This window comes from Chaetodon trifascialis, chromosome 4 (genome assembly GCF_039877785.1).
Source record: "Chaetodon trifascialis isolate fChaTrf1 chromosome 4, fChaTrf1.hap1, whole genome shotgun sequence".
Classification (NCBI taxonomy): domain Eukaryota; kingdom Metazoa; phylum Chordata; class Actinopteri; order Chaetodontiformes; family Chaetodontidae; genus Chaetodon; species Chaetodon trifascialis.
The window spans coordinates 6,355,252-6,378,276 of NC_092059.1; the positions used below are offsets into that span (position 1 = coordinate 6,355,252).

Sequence of the window (23,025 nt, forward strand, 5' to 3'; positions counted from 1 at the left end):
GAGTTTCTGCGCTGGCTGAAGCTCTGAAGAAAAAGTCAATACTGCAGGTAGACGCAGGCACTGCAGTCAGTCACCCCGTTACAGAACGACACACGCTGAAGTCAAGCACCCTGCATTCACATACAAGTGCGAGACAACAAACCGTGTGTGCAGCTCAAATCGCACATTCCCAAGGCCCATACGATGGCGACAACGCTATTTTCATTAAGAAATGTTCTAAATCTGTCTGCCATGCTTGGAAAGATATGCTGTCTTTCTAATTAATGTCTGAAAGAATTTCAGACGTAGCATGGACTCAATTCCATAATATTCCAGCAACATGCGGGCGAACGTGATTCATTTTAGATGGGATTTAGTGCAGCCTCTGAGATTTCAAAGAAAATATAAATTATCACCCTCTCACTGCTGCGCGTAAAGATACAGATGGTGAACTTTGAATGCGTTCTTTCTTTCTGAGATTACTGTGTCAGTGGGGAAATCAGAGGAAAGAAACCCACTGAAACTGCACCATCTGTATCTTTACACTTGGTGTCATGAGGGTTGTTTAATTGAGGCAATTAAGCCCATTTGAAACTGGGTGAACACTTGTACAAATTAGGTTTTGTTGCCATTTAAATTTCACACCTTTGCACTCCCATGCTGAGTATGGTTACAGTATGACTCATTGTAAATCACTAACCAATTGTACAAGTCCTGTATATATATTCATAGCAACTGTCCATGTCCTCCTTAGTCAGATAGAGCAACTACGCTGCCTAATTTGTGACAACTTATCTCAGTAATAAGATCCAGAGTCAAAGAACTGTTAATTTCCTCATTTGAGTGAGCTCTAAATTCAAGTTATTACGATCTGAAGGAAGTCAAATGAGGCATCTAGCTTACATGTACACCGTTTTGTTTTCATAAACTCTGTGATTTTATTACACCCACAGCCAATCATGGACCCAGAATGTCTGACTTGCGTCTCGATGTTTTCTTTCTTTTGTTTTTAAGGTTTTTGGGAACTGGGCAGAGCTGTAGTTAATGCTGCTACTAAAACTGCGTTTCCACTAAACACATTAAGTGCAGTGCCCTTGAAACCCATAACAACATGTACTTAAACTCAAGATCTGCTTTACGCGTCCACTGCAGAGAGTACTCATGAATGTAGGTGGTATTGTGGGGCTTGACCCCCTTCACTTTTCCAGCAGTTGGGAAACAACAGATGAGACATTTCTTGGTCTTGAGTAGCTGCAGCATGTAACCTGTACTGTACATTTGCTGCCAGATTGACAACCTACCGCTAACCTGCTCCTGTGCTCTGCTCGCGCTCACCGTCACTTATCTGCTGCTCATTCTCTTTGACTAACTCAACTGCATGCATTAAGCTCTGCACTACGCTACCCTTACAACAACAAGAACACAACAGAGGCCATTGAGTGATTCTTCCTTCTTTCTATATGGCTGTTTATGACAACAAAGAGATGAGCTTTGAAGGCTGCAGGCAGTGAGACAAAGTGCTACTGACAAAAAAAAAAGACAAATCTGGTTGCTCCAGTTTTCTCTGACCAATCAGTGGCATGCAGTGTTTTAACCCCGCCATTCAGTATCAGCTCAGCTCATTTGGAACCAGAACAGAGGGGTAACAAAAAAACAGGATGGGATGGGACGCTTCGATTGGCTCAATCCAAAACTTTTGCCAGTGGAAATACGAACATAACCGTTCTAATGTGCAATGGACTGAAGTGGACTGCTTGGTGGAAACACAGCTGAAATCTTGCAGATTTCTCGGTGTAACAGAACTCGCTGCAGGGACTTCTGACAAAAAATTCCCAAAGAAACAAACATATGGGGAGTTTTTTGCAGCCATAACTGAATGTTAGCCTATCCTCTCTCCCCTCCTCTGTTCATTCCCAGCCTTTCTATTCATTTCCATCTGTTCTCCTCTCCTCTCATTATCTCTCCTCTCCTCCTCCAGACTCCTCTCTTGTCCCCCTCCTTGCAGAGCAGTCGTGTCCTTGCAACCCCCTCAATCATCCCCACACAGGGAGAGTTGGCGGCAGTCCAGCACCAGTCCCTTGAGTCCTGGCTGGGTGACTTCCAACCCCCGTCCCCAGGCTTCACTCCAGGCCTGTGGGCCTGAGAGCTGGCAGCTCAGGGGGGCTATTGTCATAGGGAGATTAACCACACATGGCAGCTATTGTACGAAGCACAGACGCACACGTGCACGCACACATCTTGACATAAAGAGCCACATATTCCCTCAACATAACAGTTATTGTTTGACATCAGTGAAGATGTGAAATGGTAGGAGGCAGAGTATAACGCAACAGCGCTGACTCTCTGACTAATATTGTACAAGGTGAGCAAATGTCATGTGTGTGCACACCAGTGGTATGTAGACACTCGTGCCTACACGTGCTGTGTGCCCAGTAATTAATCCTGCTGAGGATATTGATTTTCTACTCATGGGTATTCACAAGTGGATACATTGGGTTGTATATTTATCAGCCTCCAAAACACACACACCCACACATCTGCCCAGGTGTAATCCTCAGTGTACAATGGCTGAGATGATCGGCTGTACACCTCCAGGGTCCGGCCAATAACAAACTGCACGCACACCTTTGAACACAGCGCAAAACCACTTCAGCAACACATGTATGTTTCCATGAAAATATGCAAAACAGAAGCCGTGCATGTGATAACTGGAGTGCAAATGCTACTTACACACACGACATGTGCACACAAGCACACACACATTCACAATGCTAATCCCCCTCCCCGAATAAACCCAGCAGCCTGGGGGACAGAGATGGGATGATGGCAGAACAGATAAGAAAAAGAGGAAGAAAGCAGAGAAAGTGTGAGCTGCTGTGTCCCAAATACATACACTGCACACACCCCCCTCCCTCATTCACACCTCCTCTCCTGCCTCCTCCCTGATTATCGCCCCCCCCACCCCCACCCCGCCTCTCTCCCCTCTTCTCACCAATCTCTATACCCCTCTTCACCCCTCTGCCTCCCCCAGAATCCCAGCAGCAGCTCACAGGAGAGGTGGCACACTTTGAGGATAAATTTAGAAATGAGGTGCAATCCCAAGGCCGGCAGAGAGAAGAGGAAAGTGGAGACAACGCACTGATCGCATGCACAAATCTATATCTCAACATGCTCTTGGCATGTGAAGTGTGGTGTGGAGCAGAATACAACAAGCATGCATGGGGGAGGGGGGGTATTTGAGCATGGTTTTACAGTGATTTTAGGGAGGCATATAGTGTGAGCACAGAGGCGTGGTGATGAGGAAGGACCACAGTTAGAGAAGAGAAGAGTCATGTCTCGCCTCGTAATACTCCTCTGTTTGACGGGCGGGAGTTGTGGTGCGGTGTGAATCTTAATGCCGGGGCTGACGGGACCCCCCGATGAGAGAGAGAGAGAGAGTGTGCGTCAGAGAGGAGCGGAGGAGAGCGAGTGACTTTGGGCAGATGGGGAGATGGGTAGACGAGGAGGGAAAGTGACTTTGAGGCAGCGAGAGGACGCTCGGCTCCTTCAGTTCTGGGGTTAAAAACTCATCGTCTCATGCAGACGCTTACTCACAAACACACCCACGGACACACGCACGCACAGACGCACACACTCGCAATTCAGCCGCGGTGCGCAACAGCTTCTCTGCTTCACTGCTCAACCCTGAACAACCTCTTTCCTCCCTTATAACACCCATGCTGCCCTCCATCTCTCCCCTCCCTTTTCTTATCCAATCTTATTATTACTATCTCACCTCTCTTCTCAACCGTTGCCCCTTCCCACTGCTCCTCTCCCTTCCAATCCTGTGGAATCCATTCGACTATCCCACCATTCATCAAGAGCGCATACATTTTACTAAGGGTGGCCGGCAGAAAATAAAAACTCTCTATCCAGACTCAGTTGCATTTCCTGCCAGCTGAGCTGCACAGGACTCTCGATGACGGGTTCGTGGACCTCACTGCCACATTCATACAGCCATCTAGCGTTTGGGCCTGATAAACTTATTTGTCTTAAATTGTGCTCTACGCATTACAATGAAATGAGCACTGTTTGCACTGCAGCTGCAGCTAACGATTATTTTCACCGTCCATTCATTTGTAGATTATTTTCTCAATTAATCGATTGGTTGTTTGATCTATAAAATGTCAGCCAGAGATGACATCCAAAAATCAAAGATATTGAGTTTACTGTCAAAGAGGACTGAAGAAAACCAGAAAATATTCACATTTAAGTAGCTGGAGTGAGAAAATTTGGACTTTTTTCTTAGAAAAATTACTCATTTTACTCAATTTAATAGTTGACAGCTGATTAATTGATGCAGCTCTACTGAGTATGAACAGGTAAACTGAGTCAGCAGTTTGCCATTTAAACAACCACAGGTGCTATGAAAGCATCAGTCTGTGAGAAAACAACACTTCAAATGCTTCAGATTTCTTGCTTTCAAAGAAACACAGCATTTGGGTCGATCTTCAAACAAAGTCCTGATAATGTCCTGACAACAGAATAACAGCAATCGAGTTGACAGTTTTCAGATCATATATCAGTCTTTACACATTACACAGAAAGGCACCACAGTCACGTGATTCCTTTTTCAGTGACAAGTAGTGTAATATATTATCATTTCAAGGTCAATTATTAAACCTCGCACTTCCGGAGCCGGTTAGTCTCTGCTACCTGGTCACTGTCTAATTTACATGTCTTCTTAGCTGGCAGTTGGAGTGTGTTGAACCCACAAGCTTCACTGTAATTACAGGCTTCAGGACATCTGGACACACTGCAGGGCAAAGCTGCTGTTGGTCAATGAATACCTCAAATATTAAATACGAGCTGGCTGCTTGTTAAACTAATTTTCTACTTGTCCAAGTGCTAAGGCTTCGGGGTGGTTAAAGACACCCGCGTCCTCATTTATAAACATAAACACAAGACGCAGGCTGCTTTCTTAGCAAACTTTGGGATTTATGAAAAACAAACTTGACGGGAGGATCTGCGGCCCTCCACCAAAACTTTGAGTCTGGAGAAATGAGAAATTGTGATTTCCGAGGGTGGAAGGAGGAGACTTGAGAAATGATTTGAAATTGTTCAAAGGGTCTTAACACCCTTACTGTTCCGACGGCCCAGAGCAGAGGGTTAGGGTCTTTATCTTGCCATCTATTCACACAAACGCTGCCTTTACATTTATACTCATATTATAAACCGTTAGAAAGCTAAGCTGCTCATGAATCAACTGATGCAAACAACTTCAAGACAGAATCACAAAAGGAGGCACAATAAACGCCAACAGCAGATAATCTGCCACTTCAGGCGGTTATTTACAGCTCCAGCACCTCAATAATAGCCATATTACACACAATTTGAAGTGACAGATATAGTAAATGGCCTCAATGTAAAGATATAGAGCCAAAATTATGGTATACCTTAAATATGAATACTGATGGTGAAAATTTAGATTTCATGAATAAAATTATGGACATTTATGTAGATATTGAAGAATGCCTAAATACACCATTAGAGAAAACATAAAAAAGAAATATGCAGTTTCTGTGGTATTGTTATGAGTTTTTATTGAACTTGGATTAGAGTAAGGCTTCATGTTGTGGTCCCATTGTCTTTTCCAGCTAACAAGTCCAAGATAAAGTCATACAAGCATCGACTTGCAAAAAATTATTCAGGCGGAAAAAAACCTATCTGTCTATTTCAGTGTGTTCAAAGTCCTATTACTCAATGCCAGCAGCACTTACAGTGATTCTGACTGCTGGGGATAAAAGTTCAGAGTTACCTTTCACAAGAGACCAAAACTATGCATCTACTCCAAATGGTTCAAGAACCGCTATCAGTTTACCTTTGGTATGCCTTGGAGAGGCATTTTAGACTCATTTTTACCGGAATAGTAAGGGAGTAACATAAATTGAAATATGGCCTCTTGTGTATTTTATATAAAGAGTTCATTTTCAAGTTTCACTGATATTATTTAGAAAAATAAAAAGAGAGATATCTTATCAGAAGAACCCATCACCTGTTTGACTGATACTCCCTGGAGAGGGCGCGCGCACACACACACACACACACGCACACGCACACGCACACACGCACACGCACACGCACACACACACACACACAAACAAAGATGATTTAGGATAATAGATACAAAAACAGACCTCATGCACAAAAAAAAGCCACAAAAAACGGGACTTTATTAGACACTGGATGATTATTGATCTTAAAGTGATGTTAAAAGTAATTTAGCTTAATACCATCGCTGTGAAGTAATTAGTTAAGTAATAAGTAACATTCTTTGATGAGTAATACATTGCATTGCATTTTTCAGGAAATTTGCTTAACGCTGGTACCCATGTAGAAACACAACACACTCCCAAACTTTGTCTCAATGTAACGCTACGAAAGAGTAACGGCCATATTTGCTTGGCTGCATGAACAGATCAACACTACGTGTCTCACGATGCTCTTTTTTTATTTTTTTTAAACACAGCATTGCACGCCTCAGCATCATGTAGGCAAGACGCAAACCATTAAACATTAAAACAAATTAAAGCGTTGTCAAAGCACTGGCTGGGATGTGGGTGGCTATTAGGCGGCATTAAAGACTGTGTGTACGTGTGCGTACGTGTTTTTGTGCTTTCATCTGTCACACAGCAACTCTGACAAACAATTAATGTGATACAGTTTGGATTCACAGTCTGCCTTGTCATGGTAATGTGTTTGAAAAGCTGGAAGTCAAAAGCAATTAGGGAGATAGACTGAGCCCCGTAGCTTCAAACACAAACCACTACACACAGCGAATAACGCTCTACTCAACGCTTAAAAAAAAAAAAGGACATTTATCTGTGGAATTTAGTCACAGTGCAGCAAGTGTAATTTGATGCTACAGTATGTTCATGTTCTGCAGAGTCAGAACAGTTGGCTGGTTACACAGTACACAAACACACACAGCTACCCGAACAAATATATACATCCTCATAGTTTTGGTTTTGTCTGAGCTGCGACAAAGAAAATAAATGAAGAAAGTTAAAGAGGACAGCATTTGAATAAGAGCAAGAGCGCAAAACTGAAGAAAACTTGCAGGCAGTGATTCAAAAGAGTGTTTGAATCGGAGACAAATAGTATAAGAGCGGGAAAAAAAGCAGAGAAACGGGGAAGAGGGATTACTTACTCTTGGCTTTTGACAGACTTGCTGTAGGAATAAACACTATGGGGAGGGGTAGGGATCAATACTCTCACTGCTACACACACACGCACACACATACACACACAGCCTGGTTCAGATCAATACTCCTGGTGCAACAGCGTCCAGTAAACAACATTAATGAACACACATTTGTATCCAGCAAATATCTCACCCAACAAATTACTACATACAGTAAGGTTTCACACACAGTGAGTGTGTAGCAAACATGTGACAAACTGACCTGTGTAACAGGGCTCACACACACACGCACACGCACACGCACACACACACACACACACACACACACACACACACACACACACACACACACACACACACACACACACACACACACACACACACACACACACACTAAGTATAACAGCCTGAAGAACCCGAAGAGGTGCATATGGCCAGGGTGCTGGGTTTATGGTTACCCTGCATGACCAACACACACACACACACACACACACACACACACACACACACACACACACACACACACACACACACACACACACACACACACACACACACACACACACACACACACACACACACACACACACACACACACACACACGAGTAATTGCACATACACATATGGACACTTGCACACCAAGGCTGAGGGCTTAATAAATCACAGACAATCAGGATATAAATGTGAGCCATGCTGCAGGACAGTGTGTGAAGCAACACTAAACACACACACAACTACACACTAACCACACAAAAGACACACATGCTGCATGCACACACGTAGACTGGTGGAGGCCCAGCAGAGAGAGAAATATTGGAGCATTGTGCAGCGAGGGAGGTGTATGGCTGGGAGATCTGCTGAGTGGGAGGGCGAGTGAAGCTTAAATCCATTTACACAGCATTCGGGAAAACACATTTCACAGAGCAGATGGGGGAAGGACAACCTGACCGACGCTACATCTCTGTGTCGCACCCTGCTGAATCACTCCACCTTAAAGAGAAAAGCATCTCAGTGCCAATTGAAGATGCACAAGGCTACTCGACTACGCACAAAAGAACTATCATCCACGCAGCAGCTCATCTCATCAAGCAGAGAGGTCAGTCCCTTTGCAGCCTGCGTGAAACTCCACGCTGGTTGCTGAATGTTGGGCCTTGAACAAGACACCAATTGAGTCAGATACTGCGTCTCCTACCAAAATAAGACGAGTAAAATCAGATCAGAAATCAGATTAATCTCTTGAGCTTTGCTGTCAATTAAAATTCAATTTCACCACACATAAGCCTATTTGCTGTTTGGATTTCTCACCCACACACCTTTAATCATCTAAACAGACACACAGATCTCTTTGGGTGTAAGTGTGTGTGATTGTTTATTATGGTGGGTGTTTGCTTGTATATGTTTATGTGCCCTGTGACCTGATAGTATCTGCTCAGCGGTGATTTTTTCCCAAAAATGATGCTGTCTTTGGCTCTTCTGATTCCATTAAGAGTGGGATATGAATATTAATAGGTGTTTTAGCTGGCAAGCTGACAAGGGGAGACTAATGTATTCTGCTAATGATACAGAGTTTGCTGCTTTCACAGAGTGACTGTGAAGGTGGAGCATCAGGGAGAATTAAATGTTTGTTGGCTGGCGTTCAAATTAACTCACCTCAATGTAGACACATCAGTGAACACAGATGTGCACTGGTTTCGGTGCACACACAGTGCCAAGACAGGTGCCCACATGCGCCATCAACAAGCTCTGGTGGCAGTCAGAGTACAGCAGATGTGATGACGCGTCTCTCGCCTTACTAGCCTGACTACGATGTGGAGGAGACGGCTCAACACGCACACATCTGTACAACTTTTGAGGTGAATTCTTGGGTCGGCAACCATTAAAATGAGAAGAAACTTCCTCTTTCTGCAACATGCTAGTCAATAAATAACTCAATAACTGCTGCTCTGCTTTCAAAAACGCTGTTGTTCCTCTTACATTTTCTCTGTGAGCGTCGAACAGGAGCCTGAAGTTCATCCGCTCAGAGAGCTGTAGCTGAAATGCTTCTTAAAGTCTGTGTAGCCTTCACGGAAGGGGAGGGGGACGATGCGTGGGGTTATAGAGCATGAGATAGAGAGCAATGGTCCAGAGAGAGCGGTGAAAGAAAAGCAAAGCTGGGGCCTGATATTCACCTGCATTTAAAAACTAAGAAACGAGGTAAAGCGTGCATATCGGCAGCTGCTCCGATTCAGACTGTTTTCAATGTTCCTGAGTACGAGCTCCTGGCCAGGGACCGAGCCGTAATGGAAACAGAAGTTATGGATTCAGACAGAATGCAGAATCACATAAGGTTTTTGTAAATGAATCCGTAGAAAAGACAAAAGCCACAGTGCCTCACATGCTGGCACACAGCGATTCAGCATAGAAACATTTCTTCTCACTCAGAGTTAAAGGTTGAAAAAGGTGTTTTGGAAAGCGCTCATCATTTTTCCCTGTGCTAAATCACCATCGCTCCGATGGCACTGCTAAACCAAACTGAAATCTCAGCTAATTTTGGCTGAAACTGAACTAAACTGAAGTGAAAGTCTTTGCGAGGATGCGGCGTCAACAACAGTTTATCATGCTCAGGAAGTACCGACAGCGAGACTTGTTATTACAAAGACATACAAAGGGACTGAATGTCTCTTTCCATCCCAGCATTTCCCACTATCTCTCTTCACTTCCTTTTGTCCTCTGCACTCTCTCTCTCCCTCTCTCCTATTCTCTCACTCCCACTACTTCCTGAATTTAATGTAATGCTATTAATCAAATCTCCAGAGGAATCACCGTCTGCCCCACACTTTGATTGGTCTGGACCAAAAAAAAAAAAAGGAAGGCAGTGAGGACAGAGAGAGGAAAACTGCTGCTGCCCGAAGCTTGCTTACAAAGGAGAGACCGCTTTGATGTTTTCTTGTTTGGCCTCATCCAGTGAGCGTTACAAGATGGGATGGATTCAAAACTTCATAACTCTGCCAGAGAACATTAGCAGTTCCAGCAATGAGATGCATGTCATTAAAATGCATTCACTGCGCATTGTGTAATGTGTTAAGTGTAGCCAAATTTTAGATTAAACAAATGTCCCAGAAGTTGAGGACGAACTTACTATGTCTCTGTGCTACTGTTTTTGACAAATTGAATATTTCTACAGTGATATCTCTCATCCATAATTCACACACACTTCCATGCTAGCGAGAGGCTCTCCCTCATTTGACTCTCCCCCTGCCCGCCCAGCATCTTTATTTATGATTTTAAGCACTCATTATATAGAGAAAGAGTGAGAGGGACACATTTTCTCTTACTTCACAGATAAACATGTGTGTGCAAGCTTATAAACACACCCCCGCAAATTAAATCACAGCAGCACTGTAAGTACAGGCAGAAAAGATGCTACAAGTTTCACACATACAGCAAGGGCAGCGAAACTCTTCATTCTCCTCCGCCGAGGAAACCATTAGCCATATGCTGCCTGCACAGATACAGTAACAACAACTCAGACATGCTGGTCTTGGAAAAGAATTCAGTACTTAAACACAAATTAGGTTCAGTTTTCACGGAAAGAGCGCCCCATGTCGGCGTATTCCTCATCCTAAAATGTCCTCTGCTCATTGTTTTGCCTTTTCATTCTGACCACAGAACCCATCATGCAAAGGTGAGCGAGGCTTGATGAAAGGGGAGGGACATATCGGTATTTGGGTAAGAATACAGAATTTGTTGGTTCAATCTGCAAAATAAAGGACATACTTGACAGAAATAGGCAGCAGAACAAAGAAAGATCGTTGAGATTATAGCAAGAATGCCGGTAAAGCAGTTTGTACGGAGCTAAAGATTAATGGCCGCTGCTCACCAGTATCTTCATACTGTATAAAAACCCTTCAGTTTATTCAGAGCCAGTCTTACTCACTTCATCCAAACCTTGTGTCTATGGAAACCTGCACCCATATGAATGCTCTTGGATACCCCCTTGCTGTCACTGCACATGACCAATCTCCTTGCCCTGTGATTTGTGATCGTTGTTAAAATGCAGTCCCAGCCAATGACAGCCCTCCACCTTTACGGAAAAAGTGCACACGCTCTCGCTCAATCCAGCAATTCTTCAAAAAGATCAGTTCCTTTTGATTTAATGAGGGGAGACATGAAACTCTGCTTAAACATCACAAGAAGCAGCCCCAAGGCGATGCATACACACACACGCACGCACGCACATGCTGGCAGCACACACACTGAAATTCTTTCCCTCTCTGTCCTCGTGTTCATGGTGTCACTCGTAATGAAGTGTATTTTGAATCTTGAAATAAACAACTCCTGTATCACAAGACTTGCAAAGTCTACACACACACACACGCACACACGCACACACACACACACACACACACACACACACACACACACACACACACACACACACACACACACACACACACACACACCACATCCGGCTGTCTGCAGTGTGTATTTAATGAGAAAAGCAGACAGTGGGATGAGGGAATCTCCTGCCTCCTCTCTTCATGCCTGTTCCCATATTAAGACAGGCAGCTGGTTAAAGCTACCAGCTTCGACGCTTTCACACACATCAAGCCGGATTTAATCACACATTATACTGTAGGCACAAATTAAATATAACTTACTGGCAAATCAAAAATGCTGGAAATGCTTGAGGGCATGTGTGTTCTCATATGTATGCACATACAGTATGCGTTTTGTCTCTACCAATGTTTGTGCAGCCGTCTTTTGTTGCAGAATAAGGCAACACGGTTATCTAATTGAATAAAGAAGAGGAGATCCCAAATATCCACACTGAAACCTTTTCCACCACAGACTTCCTGTCCAACTAGAGCACAACAAACAAGAGCAGAGGGGCACTGATTGGCGAGGAGAGAGGAGGGGGAGGAGCACGCAGGGAAAATGAATAAAATCAGGGGTGCGGGGAGCTGTAGGGTGAAGTGAGTGTGAAAGGAAGAGATGGAGGATGGTGAGATAACCAGGAGGAAGGATGCAAAAGAGGACTTTTACCATTCCACTGGGTCTCATTAATTTAGCCTAATCAGATAATATATTGCTGAAGAAACACTTGTACAATATCCTGCATAGCATATGGTGTATGCGTATGTGTGTGCGTGTGTCTGTGAGGGCGAGCTTCCTCTGAGCTACCCACAACCTGGCAGTGGTATTTTTGCAGTTTCCTGTGCATTCAGGTGCAGGATGGAGGCCCGAGTTCAGTTATTATCAAGAGGATATTCCCACTGTGAGACAAAGTGAGTCACGGTTGTTCTGTGTGTGTTTCGCCTGTGGATAGAACGAGACAGTCTGGATGACCCTCTGTTTGAACATGGTCCTCTCACTGTCTACATAATCTGTCTGAAAACAACCTGCCCAATCCTGACCCTGCAGGCAACACCATCTGAGTAAGGAGCAGAGAGGAAAAGGAGGAGGAAAAGATAGACAGAGGCCCAGATAGTGGGAGACAGATAGAGACAGAGACAAAAAGGGGCAGAGGTCCTCTTGCGAGTCTTTCTCGCTCCTCTTTTCTGCCAAAGCTCTGGTTCATCTTCCTATCTCTGGGCCTTTCTCACCTAAACACATACATAACATTCATGAAGTGGTCATGCTAGGCCAAAGAAGATGAGGATGCAGACCGCCCTTACTGATGCCATCAAATCTGCATGTTAAATACACACTACCTGCCTTCCTCTGACACGAGCCAGCACAAAAACGTGCACTCATATTGTATTTAAACATGCGTCTACGGTGCAGAGCACACACGTGCACACAAGCACACTACTCTTTGTTCTTCTGAGGCTGTACCCTTTCATGTCAGAATGGTTGGCCTTATTTGTGGGGAGTCAGTCCCCCGCTGAGGCCGACTTGGACTGAACCAATCCAGTCCAGAGCAGGAGGAAGGAGAAGGGGAATTTTTGATGACAGATGAGAGATGCATGCTGATACCAGTTTGTGGAGAGGGGAAGACTTGGTAGACAGGGAAACTGGGGGGGTTAATGAGCTGGAGCAGAGAGAAGGAGGGAGGGAGGGGGTGGGAGGATGGGGATGGGGGATGTGGACCAGATTCTCCATGTAGTGATTCTGCACCAGACTGATTCAGTGAACACACTGGGGAATGGCCCTTTAATTCTAAGCCAGCATTTAGCCTGGTGCACACACACTGTCACCGGGGGATAAATATGTAAGAGGCACGATTGATATTCTGCATGTGTCTGCAAAAATTCTGATAAGCAACGAGTGCACAGAGAGAGACAAAAATACTAAAAATCTCAAATTAATACAGGACACGACGGCGTTTAAAGATGTAAAGAAAAAAATACCACTTTGCTTCCAAGAACACTTCATTTTAGAAGCAGAGCACTCCAAAAACACGTGAAACGCTTGTACCTCCATGACATTAAAAATCTTAGCCCACAAACCCACATCCACCCAGTCTAGGTTAAGAGGGCATGAAACGGTTGAAAGATGACCCAATTAATAGAGACACACACACACACACACACATGCATACACACACGCAAAAATGTATGTTTAGCAGGCATGTAAGTGTTCAGAGCAGACCCTATTAATTCAGCTCAGTTAGCCCCAGTCCAGCCATTAAATATAAGCCTGCCCCAAAGCTCACAATGCAACACCACGGCTCAACCCCCACAGCTTTGTCTAGATTCTCTCTCCCTCGCTCTCTCTCATTGACAGCACATGCCATTTTTCTGTGCTATAAATGAGGAAAATTCCAGAGGATGAAGGCAGAGACGGCATCAGTTTTAGAACTGGTGCTGGGCAGAAATCAATTCAAATGTGTCCTCAAGTTGCACAAAAATGCCAGAGCCTAATGTCATTGTAACAGCCATAACATGACTGTCTGAATAATTAGGCTTACGGATGTTGCATCAGGTCTCATTGGGTTAATTAGCGCTCGGTTCTATAGATAGGAAGCAATCTTAGGTAGGGCTGGGCGATATGGCTGAAAACTGTATCACGATATAAGTGTTTTATATCAGTCGATATCGATAATTATTAATATTTTTTATGACCTATTTAAAATAAGGACCAGGAGAAAAATACATTCAATTTAAACATTTCTATTTTAAGTTTAACTTTCCTCTGATTATAATCCCCTCAGCTATCAAGGCAGAAAGGAAAGGAAATGTCAACACAACCATGGAAAACACTCAAATAATAAATGTAAATAAAAGTGTAAAAATGTAAACAGAGAGAAACCTGAGAACTTTTTTTCTGCAGGTTTAGTGCAGGAAGTTCACAAGCTGATTCACCTTCTGGTGAATAAAATGTTTTCAGATGATGTGCAGTGATTTGGAAACATAGCAGAAACTGAGGTAGACTTGACATCTGTAACATACAAACAAACAAACATGATAGACAGCACAGTAAGATTGACTAAACTATAAAACCAGCCTAGACATATGAACAACTTTAGTCACTCTTCTTACTCTAAACATACATGAAATATTCAATTATATTTTTATTGCAAGTGTGTTTAAAAAAAAAAAAAAAAAAGTACATGTAAGAGATGTTTGTAACCTGGCTTCTCCACAGTGCTCAGTGGAAGCATGTCTTCAGCTATATGATATGCCGCTGCCTCCGTTATGTCTGAAGCAGATACCTCTGCATGGTGCTCTGCTGCTTGTGCGGTGGTGCTGTGGTTGCAGATGCTGTTGGACGTTGGCGAATACAGCTGCGCTCCAAAGAGTGAGCGCGGCTAAGGTGGTTAAACAAGTTTGTGGTATTATTATTTCTTCGCTCGCTGCAGGACTCACTTTCTATTTCTCATCTCACTCGCGAAGAATCAAACACAAGACAAGAATGAGAGGTGCAACCGAACTTGATACTGTTACATGATTGGCGTATTAGCGTGTCACTCCCACTGATCAGTGATTACTCCCTATGTTGCTCGGTTACCTGAGAGCGAGTGCCTTTGTTCATGCAACCAACCTTGCCTCGCAACTTCTGGTTTCTTCCGATGAAGAAAAAAAAAATTAGCGAATGTTTTATCGAATACATTTTTTATTGATATTGATTACGTGTCTATCGCGAGACATATCATTATCGTTTTATCGCCCAGCTCTAATCTTAGGTCACATGTGCCACCTGGAAGGTAAACAGCTTTTGACCAGTGAATGGGTGTTTCTTTATTCCTGCAAATATGTTTGAGTTTCATGAACGCTGAGAAGTTTAAGAGGAAAAATAAACGGACTGAATGTTGGAAAGTTTGTCTCAGACTTTGATTCATCAGACACGGTAATCAGCAACTGGGTCATCTGTGGTGGAGCACCTCAGTGGCTTAGAGCGTTGGCTTAGCCTCTACAGTCACCAAATACTGTTTAATACCCCAGCCACAATACCAGGGCGCAGAGCCAGAATCACAGCTTACATTAGTCATTTAACAGGAAAAGATGTGTGAAGAATAAACCATTAATATTTCCAAACCACTGGTCCACTTGCAAGTCAAAATTTGTATTTCTATATGAAAGTTGCTCATATGAATTTGATAGCTGACCGACTCCGAGAGGAAACGAGAGACGGAAAGGGAGTGTGGTGGCGGGTGGGGGCGGGGGTGGAGGGCAGCGGCAGTAGACGCAAATTAGGATTAGAGGAGTGTTCATCCCTCCTTTTCTGCTCTTTCATTAACGCACCTCTGAGGTGTTTTTTCGAGGCTGTTGGAAATAAGCCGATTTCGCTGCTCAAGAGGGCTCACCCGCTCCACATTAACAGTACCCGGTGTGTCGCATAGGCACACACACATATAAACACAAATTACTCTCGCTGTCAATCATGGTGCACTAAGCAGTAGTATCTGCATACAGAGCCAAAGGCTGAACGGTACTGGGATGGAAAAAAAACAAAAAAACAAACATACCAAATGTCACAAGGGGTTGAGTCTGATTTTGATGCAGAACAATTGATGTCAATTCAATTAGTGTGAAGGGAGACAAGAGCATGTCAGCCTTATCTGTGGCCTTTAGACTATCTGTGAGCTTTAGTCAGATAGAGCTGGTGAACAGGGAGCCCATGGATTAATACTGCATGTGGAGGGGTGATAGAGAGAGACAGTGGAGCTATGAAACCCAGATAGTCATGCAGATAAACTAATAACTAAGATAAGACCCACACATACAATAAGTCATAAGCTTGCACAGTTCATGAAGAGAGCTACTGGCACGCTGCAGTCAGGGCGGCATATTCCTCCACCCCACCCAGTCCACAGAGGGAGAGCGAGGAGGGGAAAGGAGTGAGAGTTGAGACGGGGGGGTGGAGGACAGCCCTCATCTTAGACACTTACAGTAACCCCAAGGGGAGACAGAGAGGAGTGGGACAAGACCGCAAGGTGAGAAGGGTGTTCAACGTAGGGATGGGTCATGATTTCTAAACTGACTAATAGTCACAAAAGTTTAGTTTGTCTTATAAAAAATGTTTTCCCGTGTTTTTAACCTGTGTGGGTAGTTCTGGGAAGTACATCTCTCTTATGTATGAGAGTCTGCATGATATCACAGCCACCGTAAAGTACATGCTACAGGTAATGAGCTCCATGAATGGCTGAATAGCTGCCAGTGAATATCAAATACTATTTTTGCTTAAATAACCATCCCTAATTCAGAGGGAGTGGGTGAGAAAGACAGTCTGGACCAGAAGACGGGCAGATAGACTGGAGGACTACAGTACACATAGACACAGCAGACCAGAGGCAAAGGACACTGTGAGGTACTTATGATGAAGTGGCCCTGCAGGACTGAGCTGCATAACAGTGTAAAAGCAGAAGCTGTCTTCAGTCTGAACCGAGCAGCAGGTGTGACCCGAGGTCTTTCTGTGGGAGGACACAATGGGAGGAGGCAGTTCAAAGTCACTCCGCGAAGATACACAGCAGAAGAACTGCAGGATACAAAATATGACAACACACATCAGGCTGCACACAGCATCAGGCCATCTGTGAATATTTATTCATCAGCAGCAAGCAACCTGCAGTATTCAGAATAATGCAGCTGTATCAGACACAGCCTGTGAAATTCAGCACCAAGGACAGCTCCAGCCTCGCGGCGCGATCTCTGCTCAGTGTTTCCAAAGTAACTCCTGCCCTCCAAGTCTCTCATCCAGCTTTGCTTTGGCTTATGATTAATGGCTGGTTGAGCAGTACAAACAGACCTGACCAGGACAACAACTGAAGTGCACTGGGCGTGCAAGGAGAGCGTAAAGAAACAATCACTTGCTTGAAAAGGCCGCGGGAAGGATGGGAAGACACGTAAATATGTGTACATTCTAGATCATTTACTTTAAGGATGTACAGTTCAGGCTGGAGGGTTAGCACAGCAGATGTTACCAGGGGTTAGGGTTGGGCGGTAATCCGGTAATAGGGTATCCCGCGGTAGCTAAAAATAGCAACAGTACCAGTTTCATTACCATCATTTAAAAAAAAAAATGCTGCACATATAGGTCTATAGGGGTCTAACATAATTGTAGCATCGTCATAAAAATTTCACTCCGTTCAATGTATCTGGTTGAATTTTCACTCGAGAAAAAGGTGACTGCAAAAGTACATGCTAAAAAAATGAACCTGAGCAGTTTTACAGATGTTTTAACACAGGTATGTCCAGGCGCTCATTTAGGCGCATCTGGGCAGAGTGCAGTTATCTCGTCCAAGCATACGGAGAAACAAATAAAACAGTAAAATAACACTTCGAGCAGAGTCCTCTGTGAGCGCTCTGCTCCTTCATGAGACGGAGTGGTCAAACTAACTGCATGGTTACGCCGATCAATAGCTCAGCGACCCGCCCACATTCACCATAGAAACACCAATGACGATCCAGAAGGAAGTAACCCCAGAGATAGGTTATTGCATGAAGAGCGCTCTCTCCACTCTAGAAACCCCCTCCTCTTTATGTAAACAAGCAGGACCTTCGTGATTGATCTCAAACTAACACAGAGTCATAGGAGGAGACATTAGCAGCATTTTTTTCGAGCTGGAATATAACTTTTGACCACTAAACAGCAAAGGTAAGACATACTGTATGGTTTAGCAAAGTTTGTTTCTGCTACTCTTTGGCTACTAGCTCGCCGAGTTTTCGTCGCACAGTGAGGAGGCAGACATCTTCGTCATCATCAGATTCTGTGCTTTCATATGATACCGGGCTTTTGTGGTTTGCGTGAAGTGGTGAAATCAGCCGATGCGGTACCTTTGACATTTTCGCGTTTTCGTTACACGTGCATAAAGTGTTTTTTTTGTGAGTGAGACCAATATTTCTGCAGTCTCTGGGTCTAAATTATTCTACACACAAAGAGGCAATAATGGCCCTGGTCCCAACAGCACTGTAAGGACATCAGTCCATCCATCACACACACACACACACACACACACACACACACACACACACACACACACACACACACACACACACACACACACACACACACACACACACACACACACACACACACAGACGAATGTGACCCTCAGTCATGGATAATTATCTGTGTGTGTGTTTGTTGAGCACAGGGTGTTGGCCGGCATCAACGGGCTCAGTGTGGAGCTGGACAACAGGCACTGGCTCCACTTCAGATGCAATCACACAATAGATGGAGATCAAACTGTTAATAACCTGCAAAGCTCCTTCCAAACGTGGATCCAAATGCTCAAGGAGACACAGACGCACCCAGACGAAGACTAAACAGGAGAGCAAACAAGACGGCGAGAGAGGGGGAGAGAGGGAGAGATGACAGAGAGGCAGAACAGCACTGAGATACAGTTTTACTATTTCATATCATTCTTTACCTCAAACCACAACAGTTTGCTAGCTTTTCCCAATGTTGTCTTAGAAGAAGTTGTTCTCCACAACTACCAAAAGCCTGAAATCAAACTATTTCTCTCAGCGGCCTGCAGAAAATCATTCGCACTTCATTTTCTCATGACTGGCAAAGATCTCCGTCTCCCCTCCAAACGGTCCAGACGGCAGCAGTTCTGCTCCTTATTGGCACCGACAGACAGCTTCATACCCGTCCAGCCTCGGCTCCTCGCGATGTAGCCGATGTTAAGTTCAGATTTGATTTGAGGATTACTGTAGAACTTCTGGCAGCGCCTCTATGGCTTTTCCACACTCTGTATCTTATCGGACGGAGATTTCAAATCTGGCAAATGTGCGCTCGTCTTCAGACATCAGACGGCAGACGCTTCTTTTAAATCACTTCTCAAGACTTGTATTTATAGAGCAGCAGCAGCGTGGCCTTGTGTCTTCCTTTAATTTGTCTTTGTTATTGTTATTGTGTTCCTTTATTCGTTTACTTGGGTTAATTTGCCGTTTTAAAGATTTTTATAAACCACACCATATTCGCTGAATCGTGTGCTTTCAACGTGTCTGACAAAGCAATTTGTAAACACTGTGAAAGTCCACTACAAATTAAGTTAATTATTATTAATTATTGACTGAACTAGTCTTAACAGAGCTGCCCTCCAGCTTTGTGGTGTAAAAAACGTCCTCCTCCATATCAATCACAGGCGCCAATTCAAACTTTATATTTACTGTGTGGAACTTCCTGTTTAACAAGTTCAATAGGAAAAAAGGAATAAGACGGGGCTATCAGAAGAACACACAGAGCGACGGCGGCTCACCACCAAGGCTTAGGAAAATACCAAAGGAGCACAGTGGCTGATAATGCAAACCCTCACTGGGGTCTTTAGTAATCAAACATAATTATCCTTGTCACAGTGTTCTCAAACACACTGATAATCACATTCCCATGCACGATCACACACACACACACACACACACACACACACACACACACACACACACACACACACACTCACACACACACACACACACACACACACACACACACACACACACACACACACACACACACACACACACACACACACACACACACACACACACACACACACACACACGGACACACTAATCCTGGCAGCCTATGTAGGATCTTTCGATTGATTCTGTTGCAGAGCTGGTTGATTTTAGAGTAAATGTCCCACTCCTGAGACACCCTGCCCTATACACTCCCAGCTGCCCTTTGTGTGCCCTTTTTCCCCCTCTTGTATCTCCCATTTCCTCCTTCTGCTCCTCCTCCCTAGCACTTTTTGTCCCCTCCTCTCCTCTTCTCCCCCATCAGTTTCCATCTCCACCCGTTCTCAGCTCCCCTTTTTCGCTCTATATCTGCTACCCCCCCACACACATTCTTCTTTGTCTCCATTCTTTCTTTCTTCTCCACCCAGTCCCATTTCCAATTTCCAACTCTCCATACATTTAGCATCTCACCCAGTCAGTCACAAGTGAGGCGAATAGTAAAATACCCGCTCAAATGTCATCAGCATCAACTCTGAATCTCAATCATCTCAAACAGGATGAAAGCAGGGGCTTGTAGAGGATGAGGGTGCGAGTTTGGAGCTCTGAGATAAAGCTGACAGCACACTTCATTGGGGGGGGGGGGGGGGGGGGGGGGGGGGGGGGATTAGATTACATTTTCCCCATGGGTGTCTCGCCTGGAGCACAGCCCAGTCCAGGTGACATTTTGACAGTGTAGGCCTCGGGCTTGTTGTGCTAAGGTTTGCCGTAGCTCTGTGACTACACAGATGGGATCTATAATTGTGGTGAGCTAGCCAGTTAGCTCACGCTTGAGCCTGTCAGGAAGCACGAAAGACACTTCTGAAGACGAGTGTCTGCTCAAAGAGCCATTGTCTGGTATTATAGCTGGAGGTGACAGGGCTATTAAAATGCACAGAGTCTGAGCACCCCTGTGCGTGTGTGTGTCGCAGTGATGGGCGGAAAGAGGTGTCTTTGGTATAATCCACTCTGTGAGACAGACCTGAGTGCTCCCCCCCCCCCCCCTCCACCTCCTGTCTTCCTCTCTCTATCATCTGGCCCTCCCTTACTCTGTCTCTCCAGAATAAATCTTTAATGGAGGTTTTATTGTCCCTGATCAGCATTCAGTGCTGGGCATGTTTATGCAGGCTCATCACACAGACACACACACACACGCACGCACGCACGCACGCACGCACGCACACACGCACGCCTCACCTGTCCCTCCTTCTGACTTGATTGTCCCAATTTCACATTCTTGCTCTCCACATTCTCTTCCTCTTTCATCACATTCACAAATCACAAATCCACATCTATTCCTCTGTTTTGCCACTTAGTTTTTTTTTAACTATAATTGCAAGAGCAAAACAGCACTGTCCTCCATGCTTTTCGCTGAAAAAAAAGAGGTTGTGTTTGTTTCCCTCCCCAGTGGGAGTGAGTGTGTATGGGAGTAAAAAGGTGCTATGCTGCGAATGTAAATCCTGATTGGGGTCGTTACTCGGCGGACCAGGAAAAGGATGTTCATATAAGCAACAACAAAGACAATGACAGGTGAGGCTGGAGCTATGATTGATGTGCATCCAACTGAGCAGAGTATGTGTGAGCGTGTGTGTGTGTGTGTGTGTGTGAGTGTGTGTGTGCGTGTGTGTGTGTGAGTGAGCAAGAATACTATGTGTATGTAATAAAGACTCAAAGGTAAAATCGTAGCAATGCGGCTCCTCTGTTCACAGTGGGAGAGCTGGGGAATTACGATATCGCTGTCCTGCAGTTTACACACACACACACACACACACACACACACACACACACACACACACACACACACACACACACACACACACACACACACACACACACACACACACACACACACACACACACACACACACACACACACACAGCAAACTAAAAGTGCCACGCTTGGGTGTACATCAAAGCAGTGCAAGGACAAAATGTCCCTCTGTGTATGTGCTATTGAAACTGAACAATGTTTTGTGTGTTTCTATACTCGTGTACACAGTATGTCACGCAGGGACAACATGGTGAATTATTTTTCTGATTTTAAATGTATAAGCTTGCGTGTGTGTATGTGAGTATCAGTGTGTATGTGTGTGTGTCAATGCCATGCACTGCGAAAAGGGACATGTTTTGTCCTCTAACAAAAGTCAGCGTATCTATACATTACAATCATGGCGTCACACGGCAGACCCACACAAAGTCACAGTCGCACACCTTCCAGCAACAAACACACACACCCCCCATGTCAGACCTACACCCCACTTTATATTCTGAAGTTACAGCCGCTGGCCTCACCAGAGACCTGCCTTCAAAAAATGTATTCATGTAGCATGTGCTTTTTGTCTGGGAATAAATGTGTGTGAGTGTGTGGGGGAGAGAGAGGGAGATGGGGGGAGAGAGAGAGAGAGAGAGAGAGAGAGAGAGAGAGAGAGAGAGAGAGAGAGAGAGAGGGAGAAACATTAAAACTATGAATGTTGCACAGATATGGACAGAGATGTGCTGATGGCGGGAGGACAGGAGCGAGGGACGGAGGGAGAGAGGGAGGAGAGGAGCGACCTTGCTGCAGGGAAGACTTCTCCACAAAGGCTCTCTGTAGGGTCTCCGTCCAGCACACGTCAACACCCCAAGGCTACACACAAACACACACACACAGCAGCGTATACACACACACACAAGCGGTCACATACATACACAGACACACAAGACAGATTTGAGAATGAAGTGGTGCAGAGAAAGAAACAGGGGGACCCCCGGGGCGATCTCTCTCCCCCTCTCTCTCTCTCACTGTCTCTCCAGATAGAGTTAGAGTATTAACATTGACATTTCATCACTTCAAGCAATTTTACTCGCTTTCTCCCGCTTATTTTACCTCGCGCCTCTACTCTGAGCGTGTTCTGAACGCGGTTCAGATATCCAACCTGCCGATGAATGGAAAAGAGGAGTAAAAGATATCGTCGTCGTTCCAGATAACATAAACATGCGACTCCGTTATTCCATGGCTGAGC

At 44.6% G+C, this 23,025-nt stretch overlaps 1 protein-coding gene across 1 annotated transcript in view; it reads right to left on the reverse strand.

Annotated features, from left to right (window-relative positions):
- dab1a (DAB adaptor protein 1a) overlaps nt 1-23,025 on the reverse strand; it is a 196,064-nt gene that overhangs the window by 159,544 nt on the left and 13,495 nt on the right. The window lies entirely within an intron of this gene.